The sequence below is a fragment of the Hyperolius riggenbachi genome, chromosome 2, assembly GCF_040937935.1.
Source record: "Hyperolius riggenbachi isolate aHypRig1 chromosome 2, aHypRig1.pri, whole genome shotgun sequence".
Lineage (NCBI taxonomy): Eukaryota > Metazoa > Chordata > Amphibia > Anura > Hyperoliidae > Hyperolius > Hyperolius riggenbachi.
The window spans coordinates 147038519-147055671 of record NC_090647.1 but is presented as its reverse complement, the minus strand read 5'-3'; the positions used below and the strand labels follow the sequence as shown (position 1 = coordinate 147055671).

The 17153-nt window shown below is 61.4% G+C and overlaps 23 non-coding genes and 63 pseudogenes across 23 annotated transcripts; all 86 read left to right on the top strand.

The window, feature by feature from the left end:
• LOC137559204 (5S ribosomal RNA) lies at positions 1-119 on the top strand (annotated as a pseudogene).
• Positions 120-202: 83 nt separating this feature from the next.
• LOC137559513 (5S ribosomal RNA) lies at positions 203-321 on the top strand (annotated as a pseudogene).
• An 83-nt stretch (positions 322-404) lies between these two features.
• On the top strand, positions 405-523 carry LOC137558213 (5S ribosomal RNA; annotated as a pseudogene).
• Positions 524-606: 83 nt separating this feature from the next.
• Positions 607-725, top strand: LOC137553649 (5S ribosomal RNA). The gene has a single exon (XR_011027275.1). It is a non-coding gene; the product is annotated as a 5S ribosomal RNA (ribosomal RNA).
• Positions 726-808: 83 nt separating this feature from the next.
• On the top strand, positions 809-927 carry LOC137558290 (5S ribosomal RNA; annotated as a pseudogene).
• Positions 928-1010: 83 nt separating this feature from the next.
• LOC137553637 (5S ribosomal RNA) lies at positions 1011-1129 on the top strand. Its single transcript, XR_011027273.1, has one exon. It is a non-coding gene; the product is annotated as a 5S ribosomal RNA (ribosomal RNA).
• An 83-nt stretch (positions 1130-1212) lies between these two features.
• Positions 1213-1331, top strand: LOC137559203 (5S ribosomal RNA; annotated as a pseudogene).
• An 83-nt stretch (positions 1332-1414) lies between these two features.
• LOC137559512 (5S ribosomal RNA) lies at positions 1415-1533 on the top strand (annotated as a pseudogene).
• An 84-nt stretch (positions 1534-1617) lies between these two features.
• LOC137556452 (5S ribosomal RNA) lies at positions 1618-1736 on the top strand. Its single transcript, XR_011029102.1, has one exon. It is a non-coding gene; the product is annotated as a 5S ribosomal RNA (ribosomal RNA).
• An 83-nt stretch (positions 1737-1819) lies between these two features.
• On the top strand, positions 1820-1938 carry LOC137553625 (5S ribosomal RNA). Its single transcript, XR_011027272.1, has one exon. It is a non-coding gene; the product is annotated as a 5S ribosomal RNA (ribosomal RNA).
• Positions 1939-2021: 83 nt separating this feature from the next.
• LOC137553608 (5S ribosomal RNA) lies at positions 2022-2140 on the top strand (annotated as a pseudogene).
• Positions 2141-2223: 83 nt separating this feature from the next.
• On the top strand, positions 2224-2342 carry LOC137558792 (5S ribosomal RNA). Its single transcript, XR_011029724.1, has one exon. It is a non-coding gene; the product is annotated as a 5S ribosomal RNA (ribosomal RNA).
• An 83-nt stretch (positions 2343-2425) lies between these two features.
• On the top strand, positions 2426-2544 carry LOC137557111 (5S ribosomal RNA; annotated as a pseudogene).
• Positions 2545-2627: 83 nt separating this feature from the next.
• LOC137549122 (5S ribosomal RNA) lies at positions 2628-2746 on the top strand (annotated as a pseudogene).
• An 83-nt stretch (positions 2747-2829) lies between these two features.
• On the top strand, positions 2830-2948 carry LOC137553088 (5S ribosomal RNA; annotated as a pseudogene).
• An 83-nt stretch (positions 2949-3031) lies between these two features.
• LOC137553613 (5S ribosomal RNA) lies at positions 3032-3150 on the top strand. Its single transcript, XR_011027271.1, has one exon. It is a non-coding gene; the product is annotated as a 5S ribosomal RNA (ribosomal RNA).
• Positions 3151-3233: 83 nt separating this feature from the next.
• Positions 3234-3352, top strand: LOC137559510 (5S ribosomal RNA; annotated as a pseudogene).
• An 84-nt stretch (positions 3353-3436) lies between these two features.
• Positions 3437-3555, top strand: LOC137547592 (5S ribosomal RNA; annotated as a pseudogene).
• An 83-nt stretch (positions 3556-3638) lies between these two features.
• LOC137550922 (5S ribosomal RNA) lies at positions 3639-3757 on the top strand (annotated as a pseudogene).
• Positions 3758-3840: 83 nt separating this feature from the next.
• LOC137549859 (5S ribosomal RNA) lies at positions 3841-3959 on the top strand. Its single transcript, XR_011026861.1, has one exon. It is a non-coding gene; the product is annotated as a 5S ribosomal RNA (ribosomal RNA).
• Positions 3960-4042: 83 nt separating this feature from the next.
• On the top strand, positions 4043-4161 carry LOC137553602 (5S ribosomal RNA). Its single transcript, XR_011027270.1, has one exon. It is a non-coding gene; the product is annotated as a 5S ribosomal RNA (ribosomal RNA).
• Positions 4162-4244: 83 nt separating this feature from the next.
• Positions 4245-4363, top strand: LOC137547562 (5S ribosomal RNA; annotated as a pseudogene).
• An 83-nt stretch (positions 4364-4446) lies between these two features.
• Positions 4447-4565, top strand: LOC137553591 (5S ribosomal RNA). The gene has a single exon (XR_011027269.1). It is a non-coding gene; the product is annotated as a 5S ribosomal RNA (ribosomal RNA).
• Positions 4566-4648: 83 nt separating this feature from the next.
• LOC137557109 (5S ribosomal RNA) lies at positions 4649-4767 on the top strand (annotated as a pseudogene).
• Positions 4768-4850: 83 nt separating this feature from the next.
• LOC137551594 (5S ribosomal RNA) lies at positions 4851-4969 on the top strand (annotated as a pseudogene).
• An 83-nt stretch (positions 4970-5052) lies between these two features.
• LOC137558761 (5S ribosomal RNA) lies at positions 5053-5171 on the top strand (annotated as a pseudogene).
• An 83-nt stretch (positions 5172-5254) lies between these two features.
• Positions 5255-5373, top strand: LOC137553015 (5S ribosomal RNA; annotated as a pseudogene).
• Positions 5374-5456: 83 nt separating this feature from the next.
• Positions 5457-5575, top strand: LOC137559011 (5S ribosomal RNA; annotated as a pseudogene).
• Positions 5576-5658: 83 nt separating this feature from the next.
• On the top strand, positions 5659-5777 carry LOC137553579 (5S ribosomal RNA). Its single transcript, XR_011027268.1, has one exon. It is a non-coding gene; the product is annotated as a 5S ribosomal RNA (ribosomal RNA).
• Positions 5778-5860: 83 nt separating this feature from the next.
• LOC137559468 (5S ribosomal RNA) lies at positions 5861-5979 on the top strand (annotated as a pseudogene).
• An 83-nt stretch (positions 5980-6062) lies between these two features.
• On the top strand, positions 6063-6181 carry LOC137558335 (5S ribosomal RNA; annotated as a pseudogene).
• Positions 6182-6264: 83 nt separating this feature from the next.
• On the top strand, positions 6265-6383 carry LOC137552900 (5S ribosomal RNA; annotated as a pseudogene).
• An 83-nt stretch (positions 6384-6466) lies between these two features.
• Positions 6467-6585, top strand: LOC137557313 (5S ribosomal RNA; annotated as a pseudogene).
• An 83-nt stretch (positions 6586-6668) lies between these two features.
• LOC137547715 (5S ribosomal RNA) lies at positions 6669-6787 on the top strand (annotated as a pseudogene).
• Positions 6788-6870: 83 nt separating this feature from the next.
• Positions 6871-6989, top strand: LOC137549863 (5S ribosomal RNA; annotated as a pseudogene).
• An 83-nt stretch (positions 6990-7072) lies between these two features.
• On the top strand, positions 7073-7191 carry LOC137549113 (5S ribosomal RNA; annotated as a pseudogene).
• An 83-nt stretch (positions 7192-7274) lies between these two features.
• Positions 7275-7393, top strand: LOC137556955 (5S ribosomal RNA; annotated as a pseudogene).
• Positions 7394-7476: 83 nt separating this feature from the next.
• LOC137558050 (5S ribosomal RNA) lies at positions 7477-7595 on the top strand (annotated as a pseudogene).
• Positions 7596-7678: 83 nt separating this feature from the next.
• LOC137557312 (5S ribosomal RNA) lies at positions 7679-7797 on the top strand (annotated as a pseudogene).
• Positions 7798-7880: 83 nt separating this feature from the next.
• LOC137553568 (5S ribosomal RNA) lies at positions 7881-7999 on the top strand. Its single transcript, XR_011027267.1, has one exon. It is a non-coding gene; the product is annotated as a 5S ribosomal RNA (ribosomal RNA).
• Positions 8000-8082: 83 nt separating this feature from the next.
• LOC137558932 (5S ribosomal RNA) lies at positions 8083-8201 on the top strand (annotated as a pseudogene).
• A 27-nt stretch (positions 8202-8228) lies between these two features.
• LOC137552717 (5S ribosomal RNA) lies at positions 8229-8347 on the top strand (annotated as a pseudogene).
• An 83-nt stretch (positions 8348-8430) lies between these two features.
• LOC137550980 (5S ribosomal RNA) lies at positions 8431-8549 on the top strand (annotated as a pseudogene).
• Positions 8550-8632: 83 nt separating this feature from the next.
• Positions 8633-8751, top strand: LOC137548055 (5S ribosomal RNA; annotated as a pseudogene).
• A 71-nt stretch (positions 8752-8822) lies between these two features.
• LOC137550863 (5S ribosomal RNA) lies at positions 8823-8941 on the top strand (annotated as a pseudogene).
• Positions 8942-9013: 72 nt separating this feature from the next.
• On the top strand, positions 9014-9132 carry LOC137553556 (5S ribosomal RNA). The gene has a single exon (XR_011027265.1). It is a non-coding gene; the product is annotated as a 5S ribosomal RNA (ribosomal RNA).
• Positions 9133-9215: 83 nt separating this feature from the next.
• On the top strand, positions 9216-9334 carry LOC137549148 (5S ribosomal RNA; annotated as a pseudogene).
• An 83-nt stretch (positions 9335-9417) lies between these two features.
• On the top strand, positions 9418-9536 carry LOC137552798 (5S ribosomal RNA; annotated as a pseudogene).
• Positions 9537-9619: 83 nt separating this feature from the next.
• On the top strand, positions 9620-9738 carry LOC137551220 (5S ribosomal RNA; annotated as a pseudogene).
• An 83-nt stretch (positions 9739-9821) lies between these two features.
• Positions 9822-9940, top strand: LOC137557528 (5S ribosomal RNA; annotated as a pseudogene).
• Positions 9941-10023: 83 nt separating this feature from the next.
• Positions 10024-10142, top strand: LOC137559253 (5S ribosomal RNA; annotated as a pseudogene).
• An 83-nt stretch (positions 10143-10225) lies between these two features.
• On the top strand, positions 10226-10344 carry LOC137553544 (5S ribosomal RNA). Its single transcript, XR_011027264.1, has one exon. It is a non-coding gene; the product is annotated as a 5S ribosomal RNA (ribosomal RNA).
• Positions 10345-10427: 83 nt separating this feature from the next.
• On the top strand, positions 10428-10546 carry LOC137553532 (5S ribosomal RNA). Its single transcript, XR_011027263.1, has one exon. It is a non-coding gene; the product is annotated as a 5S ribosomal RNA (ribosomal RNA).
• An 83-nt stretch (positions 10547-10629) lies between these two features.
• LOC137550967 (5S ribosomal RNA) lies at positions 10630-10748 on the top strand (annotated as a pseudogene).
• Positions 10749-10831: 83 nt separating this feature from the next.
• LOC137553519 (5S ribosomal RNA) lies at positions 10832-10950 on the top strand. Its single transcript, XR_011027261.1, has one exon. It is a non-coding gene; the product is annotated as a 5S ribosomal RNA (ribosomal RNA).
• An 83-nt stretch (positions 10951-11033) lies between these two features.
• Positions 11034-11152, top strand: LOC137558867 (5S ribosomal RNA; annotated as a pseudogene).
• An 83-nt stretch (positions 11153-11235) lies between these two features.
• LOC137548279 (5S ribosomal RNA) lies at positions 11236-11354 on the top strand (annotated as a pseudogene).
• An 83-nt stretch (positions 11355-11437) lies between these two features.
• LOC137558136 (5S ribosomal RNA) lies at positions 11438-11556 on the top strand (annotated as a pseudogene).
• An 83-nt stretch (positions 11557-11639) lies between these two features.
• Positions 11640-11758, top strand: LOC137553508 (5S ribosomal RNA). The gene has a single exon (XR_011027260.1). It is a non-coding gene; the product is annotated as a 5S ribosomal RNA (ribosomal RNA).
• Positions 11759-11841: 83 nt separating this feature from the next.
• On the top strand, positions 11842-11960 carry LOC137547714 (5S ribosomal RNA; annotated as a pseudogene).
• An 83-nt stretch (positions 11961-12043) lies between these two features.
• LOC137551354 (5S ribosomal RNA) lies at positions 12044-12162 on the top strand (annotated as a pseudogene).
• An 83-nt stretch (positions 12163-12245) lies between these two features.
• On the top strand, positions 12246-12364 carry LOC137549862 (5S ribosomal RNA; annotated as a pseudogene).
• An 83-nt stretch (positions 12365-12447) lies between these two features.
• LOC137553496 (5S ribosomal RNA) lies at positions 12448-12566 on the top strand. Its single transcript, XR_011027259.1, has one exon. It is a non-coding gene; the product is annotated as a 5S ribosomal RNA (ribosomal RNA).
• Positions 12567-12649: 83 nt separating this feature from the next.
• LOC137558049 (5S ribosomal RNA) lies at positions 12650-12768 on the top strand (annotated as a pseudogene).
• Positions 12769-12851: 83 nt separating this feature from the next.
• On the top strand, positions 12852-12970 carry LOC137557311 (5S ribosomal RNA; annotated as a pseudogene).
• Positions 12971-13053: 83 nt separating this feature from the next.
• LOC137558480 (5S ribosomal RNA) lies at positions 13054-13172 on the top strand (annotated as a pseudogene).
• Positions 13173-13255: 83 nt separating this feature from the next.
• Positions 13256-13374, top strand: LOC137558990 (5S ribosomal RNA; annotated as a pseudogene).
• A 27-nt stretch (positions 13375-13401) lies between these two features.
• Positions 13402-13520, top strand: LOC137549129 (5S ribosomal RNA; annotated as a pseudogene).
• Positions 13521-13603: 83 nt separating this feature from the next.
• On the top strand, positions 13604-13722 carry LOC137548907 (5S ribosomal RNA; annotated as a pseudogene).
• An 83-nt stretch (positions 13723-13805) lies between these two features.
• On the top strand, positions 13806-13924 carry LOC137550847 (5S ribosomal RNA; annotated as a pseudogene).
• Positions 13925-14007: 83 nt separating this feature from the next.
• LOC137548054 (5S ribosomal RNA) lies at positions 14008-14126 on the top strand (annotated as a pseudogene).
• Positions 14127-14196: 70 nt separating this feature from the next.
• LOC137549940 (5S ribosomal RNA) lies at positions 14197-14315 on the top strand. The gene has a single exon (XR_011026869.1). It is a non-coding gene; the product is annotated as a 5S ribosomal RNA (ribosomal RNA).
• A 72-nt stretch (positions 14316-14387) lies between these two features.
• LOC137553485 (5S ribosomal RNA) lies at positions 14388-14506 on the top strand. Its single transcript, XR_011027256.1, has one exon. It is a non-coding gene; the product is annotated as a 5S ribosomal RNA (ribosomal RNA).
• Positions 14507-14589: 83 nt separating this feature from the next.
• LOC137549147 (5S ribosomal RNA) lies at positions 14590-14708 on the top strand (annotated as a pseudogene).
• An 83-nt stretch (positions 14709-14791) lies between these two features.
• Positions 14792-14910, top strand: LOC137549256 (5S ribosomal RNA; annotated as a pseudogene).
• An 83-nt stretch (positions 14911-14993) lies between these two features.
• Positions 14994-15112, top strand: LOC137553473 (5S ribosomal RNA). The gene has a single exon (XR_011027255.1). It is a non-coding gene; the product is annotated as a 5S ribosomal RNA (ribosomal RNA).
• Positions 15113-15195: 83 nt separating this feature from the next.
• LOC137548923 (5S ribosomal RNA) lies at positions 15196-15314 on the top strand (annotated as a pseudogene).
• An 83-nt stretch (positions 15315-15397) lies between these two features.
• LOC137548107 (5S ribosomal RNA) lies at positions 15398-15516 on the top strand (annotated as a pseudogene).
• An 83-nt stretch (positions 15517-15599) lies between these two features.
• On the top strand, positions 15600-15718 carry LOC137548053 (5S ribosomal RNA; annotated as a pseudogene).
• Positions 15719-15788: 70 nt separating this feature from the next.
• On the top strand, positions 15789-15907 carry LOC137549929 (5S ribosomal RNA). Its single transcript, XR_011026868.1, has one exon. It is a non-coding gene; the product is annotated as a 5S ribosomal RNA (ribosomal RNA).
• Positions 15908-15979: 72 nt separating this feature from the next.
• Positions 15980-16098, top strand: LOC137553461 (5S ribosomal RNA). The gene has a single exon (XR_011027254.1). It is a non-coding gene; the product is annotated as a 5S ribosomal RNA (ribosomal RNA).
• Positions 16099-16181: 83 nt separating this feature from the next.
• LOC137551333 (5S ribosomal RNA) lies at positions 16182-16300 on the top strand (annotated as a pseudogene).
• Positions 16301-16370: 70 nt separating this feature from the next.
• LOC137553450 (5S ribosomal RNA) lies at positions 16371-16489 on the top strand. Its single transcript, XR_011027253.1, has one exon. It is a non-coding gene; the product is annotated as a 5S ribosomal RNA (ribosomal RNA).
• An 83-nt stretch (positions 16490-16572) lies between these two features.
• On the top strand, positions 16573-16691 carry LOC137550897 (5S ribosomal RNA; annotated as a pseudogene).
• Positions 16692-16774: 83 nt separating this feature from the next.
• On the top strand, positions 16775-16893 carry LOC137557937 (5S ribosomal RNA; annotated as a pseudogene).
• Positions 16894-16976: 83 nt separating this feature from the next.
• On the top strand, positions 16977-17095 carry LOC137557310 (5S ribosomal RNA; annotated as a pseudogene).
• The last annotated feature ends 58 nt before the right edge of the window (positions 17096-17153 follow it).

The following is a 17153-nucleotide window of genomic DNA, read 5'->3' as shown; positions in this document are numbered from 1 at the left end:
GCCTGCGGCCACACTAAGCCGAAAGCGCCCGCTCTCGTCAGATCGCGGAAGCTAAGCGGCTTCAGGCCTGGTTAGTAGCTGCATGGGAGACCGGCTGTGAACCCCAGGTGCGGCAGGCGTTTTTTTGGGTTTGAGGCCCAATGGCTATGAGCACGCGTAGGAAGCCTCACCTTCAAGGCGCCGGAACGGCGCCCTGGAGTTTGCCTGCGGCCACACTAAGCCGAAAGCGCCCGCTCTCGTCAGATCGCAGAAGCTAAGCGGCTTCAGGCCTGGTTAGTAGCTGCATGGGAGACCGGCTGTGAACCCCAGGTGCTGCAGGCGTTTTTTTGGGTTTGAGACCCAATGGCTATGAGCACGCGTGGGAAGCCTCACCTTCAAGGCGCCGGAACGGCGCCCTGGAGGTTGCCTGCGGCCACACTAAGCCGAAAGCACCCGCTCTCGTCCGATCGCGGAAGCTAAGGGGCTTCAGGCCTGGTTAGTAGCTGCATGGGAGACCGGCTGTGAACCCCAGGTGCTGCAGGCGTTTTTTTAAGTTTGAGACCCAATGGCTATGAGCACGCGTGGGAAGCCTCACCTTCAAGGCGCCGGAACGGCGCCCTGGAGGTTGCCTGCGGCCACACTAAGCCGAAAGCGCCCGCTCTCGTCAGATCGCGGAAGCTAAGCGGCTTCAGGCCTGGTTAGTAGCTGCATGGGAGACCGGCTGTGAACCCCAGGTGCTGCAGGCGTTTTTTTGGGTTTGAGGCCCAATGGCTATGAGCACGCGTGGGAAGCCTCACCTTCAAGGCGCCGGAACGGCGCCTTGGAGGTTGCCTGCGGCCACACTAAGCCGAAAGCACCCGCACTCGTCAGATCGCGGAAGCTAAGCGGCTTCAGGCCTGGTTAGTAGCTGCATGGGAGACCAGCTGTGAACCCCAGGTGCTGCAGGTGTTGTTTTGGGTTTGAGGCCCAATGGCTATGAGCACGCGTGGGAAGCCTCACCTTCAAGGCGCCGGAACGGCGCCCTGGAGGTTGCCTGCGGCCACACTAAGCCGAAAGCGCCCGCTCTCGTCAGATCGCGGAAGCTAAGCGGCTTCAGGCCTGGTTAGTAGCTGCATGGGAGACCGGCTGTGAACCCCAGGTGCTGCAGGCGTTTTTTTGGGTTTGAGGCCCAATGGCTATGAGCACGCGTGGGAAGCCTCACCTTCAAGGCGCCGGAACGGCGCCTTGGAGGTTGCCTGCGGCCACACTAAGCCGAAAGCGCCCGCTCTCGTCAGATCGCGGAAGCTAAGCGGCTTCAGGCCTGGTTAGTAGCTGCATGGGAGACCGGCTGTGAACCCCAGGTGCGGCAGGCGTTTTTTTGGGTTTGAGGCCCAATGGCTATGAGCACGCGTAGGAAGCCTCACCTTCAAGGCGCCGGAACGGCGCCCTGGAGTTTGCCTGCGGCCACACTAAGCCGAAAGCGCCCGCTCTCGTCAGATCGCAGAAGCTAAGCGGCTTCAGGCCTGGTTAGTAGCTGCATGGGAGACCGGCTGTGAACCCCAGGTGCTGCAGGCGTTTTTTTTGGGTTTGAGACCCAATGGCTATGAGCACGCGTGGGAAGCCTCACCTTCAAGGCGCCGGAACGGCGCCCTGGAGGTTGCCTGCGGCCACACTAAGCCGAAAGCACCCGCTCTCGTCCGATCGCGGAAGCTAAGCGGCTTCAGGCCTGGTTAGTAGCTGCATGGGAGACCGGCTGTGAACCCCAGGTGCTGCAGGCGTTTTTTTGGGTTTGAGACCCAATGGCTATGAGCACGCGTGGGAAGCCTCACCTTCAAGGCGCCGGAACGGCGCCCTGGAGGTTGCCTGCGGCCACACTAAGCCGAAAGCGCCCGCTCTCGTCAGATCGCGGAAGCTAAGCGGCTTCAGGCCTGGTTAGTAGCTGCATGGGAGACCGGCTGTGAACCCCAGGTGCTGCAGGCGTTTTTTTGGGTTTGAGGCCCAATGGCTATGAGCACGCGTGGGAAGCCTCACCTTCAAGGCGCCGGAACGGCGCCTTGGAGGTTGCCTGCGGCCACACTAAGCCGAAAGCACCCGCACTTGTCAGATCGCGGAAGCTAAGCGGCTTCAGGCCTGGTTAGTAGCTGCATGGGAGACCAGCTGTGATCCCCAGGTGCTGCAAGTGTTGTTTTGGGTTTGAGGCCCAATGGCTATGAGCACGCGTGGGAAGCCTCACCTTCAAGGCGCCGGAACGGCGCCCTGGAGGTTGCCTGCGGCCACACTAAGCCGAAAGCACCCGCTCTCGTCAGATCGCGGAAGCTAAGCGGCTTCAGGCCTGGTTAGTAGCTGCATGGGAGACCGGCTGTGAACCCCAGGTGCTGCAGGCGTTGTTTTGGGTTTGAGGCCCAATGGCTATGAGCACGCGTGGGAAGCCTCACCTTCAAGGCGCCGGAACGGCGCCCTGGAGGTTGCCTGCGGCCACACTAAGCTGAAAGCGCCCGCTCTCGTCAGATCGCGGAAGCTAAGCGGCTTCAGGCCTGGTTAGTAGCTGCATGGGAGACCGGCTGTGAACCCCAGGTGCTGCAGGCGTTTTTTTGGGTTTGAGGCCCAATGGCTATGAGCACGCGTGGGAAGCCTCACCTTCAAGGCGCCGGAACGGCGCCTCGGAGGTTGCCTGCGGCCACACTAAGCCGAAAGCACCCGCACTCAACAGATCGCGGAAGCTAAGCGGCTTCAGGCCTGGTTAGTAGCTGCATGGGAGACTGGCTGTGAACCCCAGGTGCTGCAGGCGTTGTTTTGGGTTTGAGGCCCAATGGCTATGAGCACGCGTGGGAAGCCTCACCTTCAAGGCGCCGGAACGGCGCCCTGGAGGTTGTCTGCGGCCACACTAAGCCGAAAGCGCCCGCTCTCGTCAGATCGCGGAAGCTAAGCGGCTTCAGGCCTGCTTTGTAGCTGCATGGGAGACCGGCTGTGTACCCCAGGTGCTGCAGGTGTTGTTTTGGGTTTGAGGCCCAATGGCTATGAGCACGCGTGGGAAGCCTCACCTTCAAGGCGCCGGAACGGCGCCCTGGAGGTTGCCTGCGGCCACACTAAGCCGAAAGCGCCCGCTCTCGTCAGATCGCGGAAGCTAAGCGGCTTCAGGCCTGGTTAGTAGCTGCATGGGAGACCGGCTGTGAACCCCAGGTGCTGCAGGCGTTTTTTTGGGTTTGAGGCCCAATGGCTATGAGCACGCGTGGGAAGCCTCACCTTCAAGGCGCCGGAACGGCGCCCTGGAGTTTGCCTGCGGCCACACTAAGCCGAAAGCGCCCGCTCTCGTCAGATCGCAGAAGCTAAGCGGCTTCAGGCCTGGTTAGTAGCTGCATGGGAGACCGGCTGTGAACCCCAGGTGCTGCAGGCGTTTTTTTTGGGTTTGAGACCCAATGGCTATGAGCACGCGTGGGAAGCCTCACCTTCAAGGCGCCGGAACGGCGCCCTGGAGGTTGCCTGCGGCCACACTAAGCCGAAAGCGCCTGCTCTCGTCAGATCGCGGAAGCTAAGCGGCTTCAGGCCTGGTTAGTAGCTGCATGGGAGACCGGCTGTGAACCCCAGGTGCTGCAGGTGTTTTTTTGGGTTTGAGGCCCAATGGCTATGAGCACGCGTGGGAAGCCTCACCTTCAAGGCGCCGGAACGGCGCCCTGGAGGTTGCCTGCGGCCACACTAAGCCGAAGGCGCCCGCTCTTGTCAGATCGCGGAAGCTAAGCGGCTTCAGGCCTGGTTAGTAGCTGCATGGGAGACCGGCTGTGAACCCTAGGTGCTGCAGGCGTTTTTTTGGGTTTGAGGCCCAATGGCTATGAGCACGCGTGGGAAGCCTCACCTTCAAGGCGCCGGAACGGCGCCCTGGAGGTTGCCTGCGGCCACACTAAGCCGAAAGCGCCCGCTCTCGTCCGATCGCGGAAGCTAAGCGGCTTCAGGCCTGGTTAGTAGCTGCATGGGAGACCGGCTGTGAACCCCAGGTGCTGCAGGCGTTTTTTTGGGTTTGAGACCCAATGGCTATGAGCACGCGTGGGAAACCTCACCTTCAAGGCGCCGGAACGGCGCCCTGGAGGTTGCCTGCGGCCACACTAAGCCGAAAGCGCCCGCTCTCGTCAGATCGCGGAAGCTAAGCGGCTTCAGGCCTGGTTAGTAGCTGCATGGGAGACCGGCTGTGAACCCCAGGTGCTGCAGGCGTTTTTTTGGGTTTGAGGCCCAATGGCTATGAGCACGCGTGGGAAGCCTCACCTTCAAGGCGCCGGAACGGCGCCTTGGAGGTTGGCTGCGGCCACACTAAGCCGAAAGCACCCGCACTCGTCAGATCGCGGAAGCTAAGCGGCTTCAGGCCTGGTTAGTAGCTGCATGGGAGACCAGCTGTGAACCCCAGGTGCTGCAGGCGTTGTTTTGGGTTTGAGGCCCAATGGCTATGAGCACGCGTGGGAAGCCTCACCTTCAAGGCGCCGGAACGGCGCCCTGGAGGTTGCCTGCGGCCACACTAAGCCGAAAGCGCCCGCTCTCGTCAGATCGCGGAAGCTAAGCGGCTTCAGGCCTGGTTAGTAGCTGCATGGGAGACCGGCTGTGAACCCCAGGTGCTGCAGGCGTTGTTTTGGGTTTGAGGCCCAATGGCTATGAGCACGCGTGGGAAGCCTCACCTTCAAGGCGCCGGAACGGCGCCCTGGAGGTTGCCTGCGGCCACACTAAGCTGAAAGCGCCCGCTCTCGTCAGATCGCGGAAGCTAAGCGGCTTCAGGCCTGGTTAGTAGCTGCATGGGAGACCGGCTGTGAACCCCAGGTGCTGCAGGCGTTTTTTTGGGTTTGAGGCCCAATGGCTATGAGCACGCGTGGAAAGCCTCACCTTCAAGGCGCCGGAACGGCGCCTCGGAGGTTGCCTGTGGCCACACTAAGCCGAAAGCACCCACACTCAACAGATCGCGGAAGCTAAGCGGCTTCAGGCCTGGTTAGTAGCTGCATGGGAGACCGGCTGTGAACCCCAGGTGCTGCAGGCGTTGTTTTGGGTTTGAGGCCCAATGGCTATGAGCACGCGTGGGAAGCCTCACCTTCAAGGCGCCGGAACGGCGCCCTGGAGGTTGCCTGCGGCCACACTAAGCCGAAAGCGCCCGCTCTCGTCAGATCGCGGAAGCTAAGCGGCTTCAGGCCTGGTTAGTAGCTGCATGGGAGACCGGCTGTGAACCCCAGGTGCTGCAAGCGTTGTTTTGGGTTTGAGGCCCAATGGCTATGAGCACGCGTGGGAAGCCGCACCTTCAAGGCGCCGGAACGGCGCCCTGGAGGTTGCCTGCGGCCACACTAAGCCGAAAGCGGCCACTCTCGTCAGATCGCGGAAGCTAAGCGGCTTCAGGCCTGGTTAGTAGCTGCATGGGAGACCGGCTGTGAACCCCAGGTGCGGCAGGCGTTTTTTTGGGTTTGAGGCCCAATGGCTATGAGCACGCGTGGGAAGCCTCACCTTCAAGGCGCCGGAACGGCGCCCTGGAGGTTGCCTGCGGCCACACTAAGCCGAAAGCGCCCGCTCTCGTCAGATCGCGGAAGCTAAGCAGCTTCAGGCCTGGTTAGTAGCTGCATGGGAGACCGGCTGTGAACCCCAGGTGCTGCAGGCGTTTTTTGGGGTTTGAGGCCCAATGGCTATGAGCACGCGTGGGAAGCCTCACCTTCAAGGCGCCGGAACGGCGCCCTGGAGGTTGCCTGCGGCCACACTAAGCCGAAAGCGCCCGCTCTCGTCAGATCGCGGAAGCTAAGCGGCTTCAGGCCTGGTTAGTAGCTGCATGGGAGACCGGCTGTGAACCCCAGGTGCTGCAGGCGTTGTTTTGGGTTTGAGGCCCAATGGCTATGAGCACGCGTGGGAAGCCTCACCTTCAAGGCGCCGGAACGGCGCCCTGGAGGTTGCCTGCAGCCACACTAAGCCGAAAGCGCCCGCTCTTGTCAGATCGCGGAAGCTAAGCGGCTTCAGGCCTGGTTAGTAGCTGCATGGGAGACCGGCTGTGAACCCCAGGTGCTGCAGGCGTTTTTTTGGGTTTGAGGCCCAATGGCTATGAGCACGCGTGGGAAGCCTCACCTTCAAGGCGCCGGAACGGCGCCTTGGAGATTGCCTGCGGCCACACTAAGCCGAAAGCGCCCGCACTCGTCAGATCGCGGAAGCTAAGCGGCTTCAGGCCTGGTTAGTAGCTGCATGGGAGACCGGCTGTGAACCCCAGGTGCTGCAGGCGTTGTTTTGGGTTTGAGGCCCAATGGCTATGAGCACGCGTGGGAAGCCTCACCTTCAAGGCGCCGGAACGGCGCCCTGGAGGTTGCCTGCGGCCACACTAAGCCGAAAGCGCCTGCTCTTGTCAGATCGCGGAAGCTAAGCGGCTTCAAGCCTGGTTAGTAGCTGCATGGGAGACCGGCTGTGAACCCCAGGTGCTGCAGGTGTTTTTTTGGGTTTGAGGCCCAATGGCTATGAGCACGCGTGGGAAGCCTCACCTTCAAGGCGCCGGAACGGCGCCCTGGAGGTTGCCTGCGGCCACACTAAGCCGAAAGCGCCCGCTCTCGTCAGATCGCGGAAGCTAAGCGGCTTCAGGCCTGGTTAGTAGCTGCATGGGAGACCGGCTGTGAACCCCAGGTGCTGCAGGTGTTGTTTTGGGTTTGAGGCCCAATGGCTATGAGCACGCGTGGGAAGCCTCACCTTCAAGGCGCCGGAACGGCGCCCTGGAGGTTGCCTGCGGCCACACTAAGCCGAAAGCGCCCGCTCTCGTCAGATCGCGGAAGCTAAGTGGCTTCAGGCCTGGTTAGTAGCTGCATGGGAGACCGGCTGTGAACCCCAGGTGCTGCAGGTGTTTTTTTGGGTTTGAGACCCAATGGCTATGAGCACGCGTGGGAAGCCTCACCTTCAAGGCGCCGGAACGGCGCCCTGGAGGTTGCCTGCGGCCACACTAAGTCGAAAGCGCCCGCACTCGTCAGATCGTGGAAGCTAAGCGGCTTCAGGCCTGGTTAGTAGCTGCATGGGAGACCGGCTGTGAACCCCAGGTGCTGCAGGCGTTGTTTTGGGTTTGAGGCCCAATGGCTATGAGCACGCGTGGGAAGCCTCACCTTCAAGGCGCCGGAACGGCGCCCTGAAGGTTGCCTGCGGCCACACTAAGCCGAAAGCGCCCGCTCTCGTCAGATCGCGGAAGCTAAGCGGCTTCAGGCATGGTTAGTAGCTGCATGGGAGACCGGCTGTGAACCCCAGGTGCTGCAGGTGTTTTTTTGGGTTTGAGGCCCAATGGCTATGAGCACGCGTGGGAAGCCTCACCTTCAAGGCGCCGGAACGGCGCCCTGGAGGTTGCCTGTGGCCACACTAAGCCGAAAGCGCCCGCTCTCGTCAGATCGCGGAAGCTAAGCGGCTTCAGGCCTGGTTAGTAGCTGCATGGGAGACCGGCTGTGAACCCCAGGTGCTGCAGGCGTTGTTTTGGGTTTGAGGCCCAATGGCTATGAGCACGCGTGGGAAGCCTCACCTTCAAGGCGCCGGAACGGCGCCCTGGAGGTTGCCTGCGGCCACACTAAGCCGAAAGCGCCCGCTCTCGTCAGATCGCGGAAGCTAAGTGGCTTCAGGCCTGGTTAGTAGCTGCATGGGAGACCGGCTGTGAACCCCAGGTGCTGCAGGCGTTTTTTTGGGTTTGAGACCCAATGGCTATGAGCACGCGTGGGAAGCCTCACCTTCAAGGCGCCGGAACGGCGCCTTGGAGGTTGCCTGCGGCCACACTAAGCCGAAAGCGCCCGCTCTCGTCAGATCGCGGAAGCTAAGCGGCTTCAGGCCTGGTTAGTAGCTGCATGGGAGACCGGCTGTGAACCCCAGGTGCTGCAGGTGTTTTTTTGGGTTTGAGGCCCAATGGCTATGAGCACGCGTGGGAAGCCTCACCTTCAAGGCGCCGGAACGGCGCCTTGGAGGTTGCCTGCGGCCACACTAAGCCGAAAGCGCCCGCTCTCGTCAGATCGCGGAAGCTAAGCGGCTTCAGGCCTGGTTAGTAGCTGCATGGGAGACCGGCTGTGAACCCCAGGTGCTGCAGGCGTTGTTTTGGGTTTGAGGCCCAATGGCTATGAGCACGCGTGGGAAGCTTCACCTTCAAGGCGCCGGAACGGCGCCTTGGAGGTTGCCTGCGGCCACACTAAGCCGAAAACGCCCGCTCTCGACAGATCGCGGAAGCTAAGCGGCTTCAGGCCTGGTTAGTAGCTGCATGGGAGACCGGCTGTGAACCCCAGGTGCTGCAGGCATTTTTTTGGGTTTGAGCCCTGGAGGTTGCCTGCGGCCACACTAAGCCAAAAGCGCCCGCTCTTGTCAGATCGCGGAAGCTAAGCGGCTTCAGGCCTGGTTAGTAGCTGCATGGGAGACTGGCTGTGAACCCCAGGTGCTGCAGGTGTTTTTTTGGGTTTGAGGCCAAATGGCTATGAGCACGCGTGGGAAGCCTCACCTTCAAGGCGCCGGAACGGCGCCTTGGAGGTTGCCTGCGGCCACACTAAGCCGAAAGTGCCCGCTCTCGTCAGATCGCAGAAGCTAAGTGGCTTCAGGCCTGGTTAGTAGCTGCATGGGAGACCGGCTGTGAACCCCAGGTGCTGCAGGCGTTTTTTTGGGTTTGAGGCCCAATGGCTATGAGCACGCGTGGGAAGCCTCACCTTCAAGGCGCCGGAACGGCGCCTTGGAGGTTGCCTGCGGCCACACTAAGCCGAAAGCGCCCACTCTCGTCAGATCGCGGAAGCTAAGCGGCTTCAGGCCTGGTTAGTAGCTGCATGGGAGACCGGCTGTGAACCCCAGGTGCTGCAGGCGTTTTTTTTGGGTTTGAGGCCCAATGGCTATGAGCACGCGTGGGAAGCCTCACCTTCAAGGCCCTGGAGGTTGCCGGCGGCCACACTAAGCCGAAAGCGCCCGCTCTCTTCAGATCGCGGAAACTAAGCGGCTTCAGGCCTGGTTAGTAGCTGCATGGGAGACCAGCTGTGAACCCCAGGTGCTGCAGGCGTTTTTTTGGGTTTGAGGCCCAATGGCTATGAGCACGCGTGGGAAGCCTCACCTTCAAGGCGCCCTGGAGGTTGCCTGCGGCCACACTAAGCCGAAAGCGCCCGCTCTCGTCAGATCGCGGAAGCTAAGCGGCTTCAGGCCTGGTTAGTAGCTGCATGGGAGACCGGCTGTGAACCCCAGGTGCTGCAGGCGGTTTTTTGGGTTTGAGACCCAATGGCTATGAGCACGCGTGGGAAGCCTCACCTTCAAGGCGCCGGAACGGCGCCCTGGAGGTTGCCTGCGGCCACACTAAGCCGAAAGCGCCCGCTCTCGTCAGATCGCGGAAGCTAAGCGGCTTCAGGCCTGGTTAGTAGCTGCATGGGAGATCGGCTGTGAACCCCAGGTGCTACAGGCGTTTTTTTGGGTTTGAGGCCCAATGGCTATGAGCACGCGTGTGAAGCCTCACCTTCAAGGCGCTGGAACGGCGCGTTGGAGGTTGCCTGCGGCCACACTAAGCCGAAAGCGCCTGCTCTCGTCAGATCGCGGAAGCTAAGCGGCTTCAGCCCTGGTTAGTAGCTGCATGGGAGACCGGCTGTGAACCCCAGGTGCGGCAGGTGTTTTTTTGGGTTTGAGGCCCAATGGCTATGAGCACGCGTAGGAAGCCTCACCTTCAAGGCGCCGGAACGGCGCCCTGGAGTTTGCCTGCGGCCACACTAAGCTGAAAGCGCCCGCTCTCGTCAGATTGCAGAAGCTAAGCGGCTTCAGGCCTGGTTAGTAGCTGCATGGGAGACCGGCTGTGAACCCCAGGTGCTGCAGGCGTTTTTGTGGGTTTGAGACCCAATGGCTATGAGCACGCGTGGGAAGCCTCACCTTCAAGGCGCCGGAACGGCGCCCTGGAGCTTGCCTGCGGCCACACTAAGCCTAAAGCGCCCGCTCTCGTCAGATCGCGGAAGCTAAGCGGCTTCAGGCCTGGTTAGTAGCTGCATGGGAGACCGGCTGTGAACCCCAGGTGCTGCAGGCGTTTTTTTGGGTTTGAGGCCCAATGGCTATGAGCACGCGTGGGAAGCCTCACCTTCAAGGCGCCGGAACGGCGCCCTGGAGGTTGCCTGCGGCCACACTAAGCCGAAAGCGCCCGCTCTTGTCAGATCGCGGAAGCTAAGCGGCTTCAGGCCTGGTTAGTAGCTGCATGGGAGACCGGCTGTGAACCCCAGGTGCTGCAGGCGTTGTTTTGGGTTTGAGGCCCAATGGCTATGAGCACGCGTGGGAAGCCTCACCTTCAAGGCGCCGGAACGGCGCCCTGGAGGCTGCCTGCGGCCACACTAAGCCGAAAGCGCCCGCTCTCGTCAGATCGCGGAAGCTAAGCGGCTTCAGGCCTGGTTAGTAGCTGCATGGGAGACCGGCTGTGAACCCCAGGTGCTGCAGGCGTTTTTTTGGGTTTGAGGCCCAATGGCTATGAGCACGCGTGGGAAGCCTCACCTTCAAGGCGCCGGAACGGCGCCCTGGAGGTTGCCTGCGGCCACACTAAGCCGAAAGCGCCCGCTCTCGTCAGATCGCGGAAGCTAAGCGGCTTCAGGCCTGGTTAGTAGCTGCATGGGAGACCGGCTGTGAACCCCAGGTGCTGCAGGCGTTGTTTTGGGTTTGAGGCCCAATGGCTATGAGCACGCGTGGGAAGCCGCACCTTCAAGGCGCCGGAACGGCGCCCTGGAGGTTGCCTGCGGCCACACTAAGCCGAAAGCGCCCACTCTCGTCAGATCGCGGAAGCTAAGCGGCTTCAGGCCTGGTTAGTAGCTGCATGGGAGACCGGCTGTGAACCCCAGGTGCGGCAGGCGTTTTTTTGGGTTTGAGGCCCAATGGCTATGAGCACGCGTGGGAAGCCTCACCTTCAAGGCGCCGGAACGGCGCCCTGGAGGTTGCCTGCGGCCACACTAAGCCGAAAGCGCCCGCTCTCGTCAGATCGCGGAAGCTAAGCGGCTTCAGGCCTGGTTAGTAGCTGCATGGGAGACCGGCTGTGAACCCCAGGTGCTGCAGGCGTTGTTTTGGGTTTGAGGCCCAATGGCTATGAGCACGCGTGGGAAGCCTCACCTTCAAGGCGCCGGAACGGCGCCCTGGAGGTTGCCTGCAGCCACACTAAGCCGAAAGCGCCCGCTCTTGTCAGATCGCGGAAGCTAAGCGGCTTCAGGCCTGGTTAGTAGCTGCATGGGAGACCGGCTGTGAACACCAGGTGCTGCAGGCGTTTTTTTGGGTTTGAGGCCCAATGGCTATGAGCACGCGTGGGAAGCCTCACCTTCAAGGCGCCGGAACGGCGCCTTGGAGGTTGCCTGCGGCCACACTAAGCCGAAAGCGCCTGCACTCGTCAGATCGCGGAAGCTAAGCGGCTTCAGGCCTGGTTAGTAGCTGCATGGGAGACCGGCTGTGAACCCCAGGTGCTGCAGGCGTTGTTTTGGGTTTGAGGCCCAATGGCTATGAGCACGCGTGGGAAGCCTCACCTTCAAGGCGCCGGAACGGCGCCCTGGAGGTTGCCTGCGGCCACACTAAGCCGAAAACGCCCGCTCTCGTCAGATCGCGGAAGCTAAGCGGCTTCAGGCCTGGTTAGTAGCTGCATGGGAGACCGGCTGTGAACCCCAGGTGCTGCAGGTGTTTTTTTGGGTTTGAGGCCCAATGGCTATGAGCACGCGTGGGAAGCCTCACCTTCAAGGCGCCGGAACGGCGCCCTGGAGGTTGCCTGCGGCCACACTAAGCCGAAAGCGCCCGCTCTCGTCAGATCGCGGAAGCTAAGCGGCTTCAGGCCTGGTTAGTAGCTGCATGGGAGACCGGCTGTGAACCCCAGGTGCTGCAGGCGTTGTTTTGGGTTTGAGGCCCAATGGCTATGAGCACGCGTGGGAAGCCTCACCTTCAAGGCGCCGGAACGGCGCCCTGGAGGTTGCCTGCGGCCACACTAAGCCGAAAGCGCCCGCTCTCGTCAGATCGCGGAAGCTAAGTGGCTTCAGGCCTGGTTAGTAGCTGCATGGGAGACCGGCTGTGAACCCCAGGTGCTGCAGGTGTTTTTTTGGGTTTGAGACCCAATGGCTATGAGCACGCGTGGGAAGCCTCACCTTCAAGGCGCCGGAACGGCACCCTGGAGGTTGCCTGCGGCCACACTAAGCCGAAAGCGCCCACTCTCGTCAGATCGCGGAAGCTAAGTGGCTTCAGGCCTGGTTAGTAGCTGCATGGGAGACCGGCTGTGAACCCCAGGTGCTGCAGGTGTTTTTTTGGGTTTGAGACCCAATGGCTATGAGCACGCGTGGGAAGCCTCACCTTCAAGGCGCCGGAACGGCGCCCTGGAGGTTGCCTGCGGCCACACTAAGTCGAAAGCGCCCGCACTCGTCAGATCGTGGAAGCTAAGCGGCTTCAGGCCTGGTTAGTAGCTGCATGGGAGACCGGCTGTGAACCCCAGGTGCTGCAGGCGTTGTTTTGGGTTTGAGGCCCAATGGCTATGAGCACGCGTGGGAAGCCTCACCTTCAAGGCGCCGGAACGGCGCCCTGGAGGTTGCCTGCGGCCACACTAAGCCGAAAGCGCCCGCTCTCGTCAGATCGCGGAAGCTAAGCGGCTTCAGGCCTGGTTAGTAGCTGCATGGGAGACCGGCTGTGAACCCCAGGTGCTGCAGGCGTTGTTTTGGGTTTGAGGCCCAATGGCTATGAGCACGCGTGGGAAGCCTCACCTTCAAGGCGCCGGAACGGCGCCCTGGAGGTTGCCTGCGGCCACACTAAGCCGAAAGCGCCCGCTCTCGTCAGATCGCGGAAGCTAAGTGGCTTCAGGCCTGGTTAGTAGCTGCATGGGAGACCGGCTGTGAACCCCAGGTGCTGCAGGCGTTTTTTTGGGTTTGAGACCCAATGGCTATGAGCACGCGTGGGAAGCCTCACCTTCAAGGCGCCGGAACGGCGCCCTTGAGGTTGCCTGCGGCCACACTAAGCCGAAAGCGCCCGCTCTCGTCAGATCGCGGAAGCTAAGCGGCTTCAGGCCTGGTTAGTAGCTGCATGGGAGACCGGCTGTGAACCCCAGGTGCTGCAGGTGTTTTTTTGGGTTTGAGGCCCAATGGCTATGAGCACGCGTGGGAAGCCTCACCTTCAAGGCGCCGGAACGGCGCCTTGGAGGTTGCCTGTGGCCACACTAAGCCGAAAGCGCCCGCTCTCGTCAGATCGCGGAAGCTAAACGGCTTCAGGCCTGGTTAGTAGCTGCATGGGAGACCGGCTGTGAACCCCAGGTGCTGCAGGCGTTGTTTTGGGTTTGAGGCCCAATGGCTATGAGCACGCGTGGGAAGCTTCACCTTCAAGGCGCCGGAACGGCGCCTTGGAGGTTGCCTGCGGCCACACTAAGCCGAAAGCGCCCGCTCTCGACAGATCGCGGAAGCTAAGCGGCTTCAGGCCTGGTTAGTAGCTGCATGGGAGACCGGCTGTGAACCCCAGGTGCTGCAGGCGTTTTTTTGGGTTTGAGCCCTGGAGGTTGCCTGCGGCCACACTAAGCCGAAAGCGCCCGCTTTTGTCAGATCGCGGAAGCTAAGCGGCTTCAGGCCTGGTTAGTAGCTGCATGGGAGACCGGCTGTGAACCCCAGGTGCTGCAGGCGTTTTTTTGGGTTTGAGGCCCAATGGCTATGAGCACGCGTGGGAAGCCTCACCTTCAAGGCACCGGAACGGCGCCTTGGAGGTTGCCTGCGGCCACACTAAGCCGAAAGCGCCTGCTCTTGTCAGATCGCGGAAGCTAAGCGGCTTCAGGCCTGGTTAGTAGCTGCATGGGAGACCGGCTGTGAACCCCAGGTGCTGCAGGCGTTTTTTTGGGTTTGAGGCCCAATGGCTATGAGCACGCGTGGGAAGCCTCACCTTCAAGGCACCGGAACGGCGCCCTGGAGGTTGCCTGCGGCCACACTAAGCCGAAAGCGCCCGCTCTTGTCAGATCGCGGAAGCTAAGCCGCTTCAGGCCTGGTTAGTAGCTGCATGGGAGACCGGCTGTGAACCCCAGGTGCTGCAGGCGTTTTTTTGGGTTTGAGGCCCAATGGCCTTGAGCAAGCGTGGGAAGCCTCACCTTCAAGGCACCGGAACGGCGCCTTGGAGGTTGCCTGCGGCCACACTAAGCCGAAAGCGCCCACTCTCGTCAGATCGCGGAAGCTAAGCGGCTTCAGGCCTGGTTAGTAGCTGCATGGGAGACCGGCTGTGAACCCCAGGTGCTGCAGGCGTTTTTTTGGGTTTGAGGCCCAATGGCTATGAGCACGCGTGGGAAGCCTCACCTTCAAGGCCCTGGAGGTTGCCTGCGGCCACACTAAGCCGAAAGCGCCCGCTCTCGTCAGATCGCGGAAGCTAAGCGGCTTCAGGCCTGGTTAGTAGCTGCATGGGAGACCAGCTGTGAACCCCAGGTGCTGCAGGCGTTTTTTTGGGTTAGAGGCCCAATGGCTATGAGCACGCGTGGGAAGCCTCACCTTCAAGGCGCCCTGGAGGTTGCCTGCGGCCACACTAAGCCGAAAGCGCCCGCTCTCGTCAGATCGCGGAAGCTAAGCGGCTTCAGGCCTGGTTAGTAGCTGCATGGGAGACCGGCTGTGAACCCCAGGTGCTGCAGGCGGTTTTTTGGGTTTGAGACCCAATGGCTATGAGCACGCGTGGGAAGCCTCACCTTCAAGGCGCCGGAACGGCGCCCTGGAGGTTGCCTGCGGCCACACTAAGCCGAAAGCGCCCGCTCTCGTCAGATCGCGGAAGCTAAGCGGCTTCAGGCCTGGTTAGTAGCTGCATGGGAGATCGGCTGTGAACCCCAGGTGCTACAGGCGTTTTTTTGGGTTTGAGGCCCAATGGCTATGAGCACGCGTGGGAAGCCTCACCTTCAAGGCGCTGGAACGGCGCCTTGGAGGTTGCCTGCGGCCACACTAAGCCGAAAGCGCCTGCTCTCGTCAGATCGCGGAAGCTAAGCGGCTTCAGCCCTGGTTAGTAGCTGCATGGGAGACCGGCTGTGAACCCCAGGTGCTGCAGGCGTTTTTTTGGGTTTGAGGCCCAATGGCTATGAGCACGCGTGGGAAGCCTCACCTTCAAGGCGCCGGAACGGCGCCTTGGTGGTTGCCTGCGGCCACACTAAGCCGAAAGCGCCCGCTCTCGTCAGATCGCGGAAGCTAAGCGGCTTCAGGCCTGGTTAGTAGCTGCATGGGAGACCGGCTGTGAACCCCAGGTGCTGCAGGCGTTTTTTTGGGTTTGAGGCCCAATGGCTATGAGCACGCGTGGGAAGCCTCACCTTCAAGGCGCCGGAACGGCGCCCTGGAGGGTGCCTGCGGCCACACTAAGCCGAAATCGCCCGCTCTCGTCAGATCGCGGAAGCTAAGCGGTTTCAGGCCTGGTTAGTAGCTGCATGGGAGACCGGCTGTGAACCCCAGGTGCTGCAGGTGTTTTTTTGGGTTTGAGGCCCAATGGCTATGAGCACGCGTGGGAAGCCTAACCTTCAAGGCGCCGGAACGGCGCCCTGGAGGGTGCCTGCGGCCACACTAAGCCGAAATCACCCGCTCTCGTCAGATCGCGGAAACTAAGCGGCTTCAGGCCTGGTTAGTAGCTGCATGGGAGACCGGCTGTGAACCCCAGGTGCTGCAGGCGTTTTTTTGGGTTTGAGGCCCAATGGCTATGAGCACGCGTGGGAAGCCTCACCTTCAAGGCACCGGAACGGCGCCTTGGAGGTTGCCTGCGGCCACACTAAGCCGAAAGCGCCCACTCTCGTCAGATCGCGGAAGCTAAGCGGCTTCAGGCCTGGTTAGTAGCTGCATGGGAGACCGGCTGTGAACCCCAGGTGCTGCAGGCGTTTTTTTGGGTTTGAGGCCCAATGGCTATGAGCACGCGTGGGAAGCCTCACCTTCAAGGCCCTGGAGGTTGCCTGCGGCCACACTAAGCCGAAAGCGCCCGCTCTCGTCAGATCGCGGAAGCTAAGCGGCTTCAGGCCTGGTTAGTAGCTGCATGGGAGACCAGCTGTGAACCCCAGGTGCTGCAGGCGTTTTTTTGGGTTTGAGGCCCAATGGCTATGAGCACGCGTGGGAAGCCTCACCTTCAAGGCGCCCTGGAGGTTGCCTGCGGCCACACTAAGCCGAAAGCGCCCGCTCTCGTCAGATCGCGGAAGCTAAGCGGCTTCAGGCCTGGTTAGTAGCTGCATGGGAGACCGGCTGTGAACCCCAGGTGCTGCAGGCGGTTTTTTGGGTTTGAGACCCAATGGCTATGAGCACGCGTGGGAAGCCTCACCTTCAAGGCGCCGGAACGGCGCCCTGGAGGTTGCCTGCGGCCACACTAAGCCGAAAGCGCCCGCTCTCGTCAGATCGCGGAAGCTAAGCGGCTTCAGGCCTGGTTAGTAGCTGCATGGGAGATTGGCTGTGAACCCCAGGTGCTACAGGCGTTTTTTTGGGTTTGAGGCCCAATGGCTATGAGCACGCGTGGGAAGCCTCACCTTCAAGGCCCTGGAGGTTGCCTGCGGCCACACTAAGCCGAAAGCGCCCGCTCTCGTCAGATCGCGGAAGCTAAGCGGCTTCAGGCCTGGTTAGTAGCTGCATGGGAGACCGGCTGTGAACCCCAGGTGCTGCAGGCGGTTTTTTGGGTTTGAGACCCAATGGCTATGAGCACGCGTGGGAAGCCTCACCTTCAAGGCGCCGGAACGGCGCCCTGGAGGTTGCCTGCGGCCACACTAAGCCGAAAGCGCCCGCTCTCGTCAGATCGCGGAAGCTAAGCGGCTTCAGGCCTGGTTAATAGCTGCATGGGAGATCGGCTGTGAACCCCAGGTGCTGCAGGTGTTTTTTTGGGTTTGAGGCCCAATGGCTATGAGCACGCGTGGGAAGCCTCACCTTCAAGGCGCCGGAACGGCGCCCTGAAGGGTGCCTGCGGCCACACTAAGCCGAAATCGCCCGCTCTCGTCAGATCGCGGAAGCTAAGCGGCTTCAGGCCTGGTTAGTAGCTGCATGGGAGACCGGCTGTGAACCCCAGGTGCTGCAGGCGTTTTTTTGGGTTTGAGGCCCAATGGCTATGAGCACGCGTGGGAAGCCTCACCTTCAAGGCGCCGGAACGGCGCCTTGGAGGTTGCCTGCGGCCACACTAAGCCGAAAGCGCCCGCTCTCGTCAGATCGCGGAAGCTAAGCGGCTTCAGGCCTGGTTAGTAGCTGCATGGGAGACCGGCTGTGAACCCCAGGTGCTGCAGGTGTTTTTTTGGGTTTGAGGCCCAATGGCTATGAGCACGCGTGGAAAGCCTCACCTTCAAG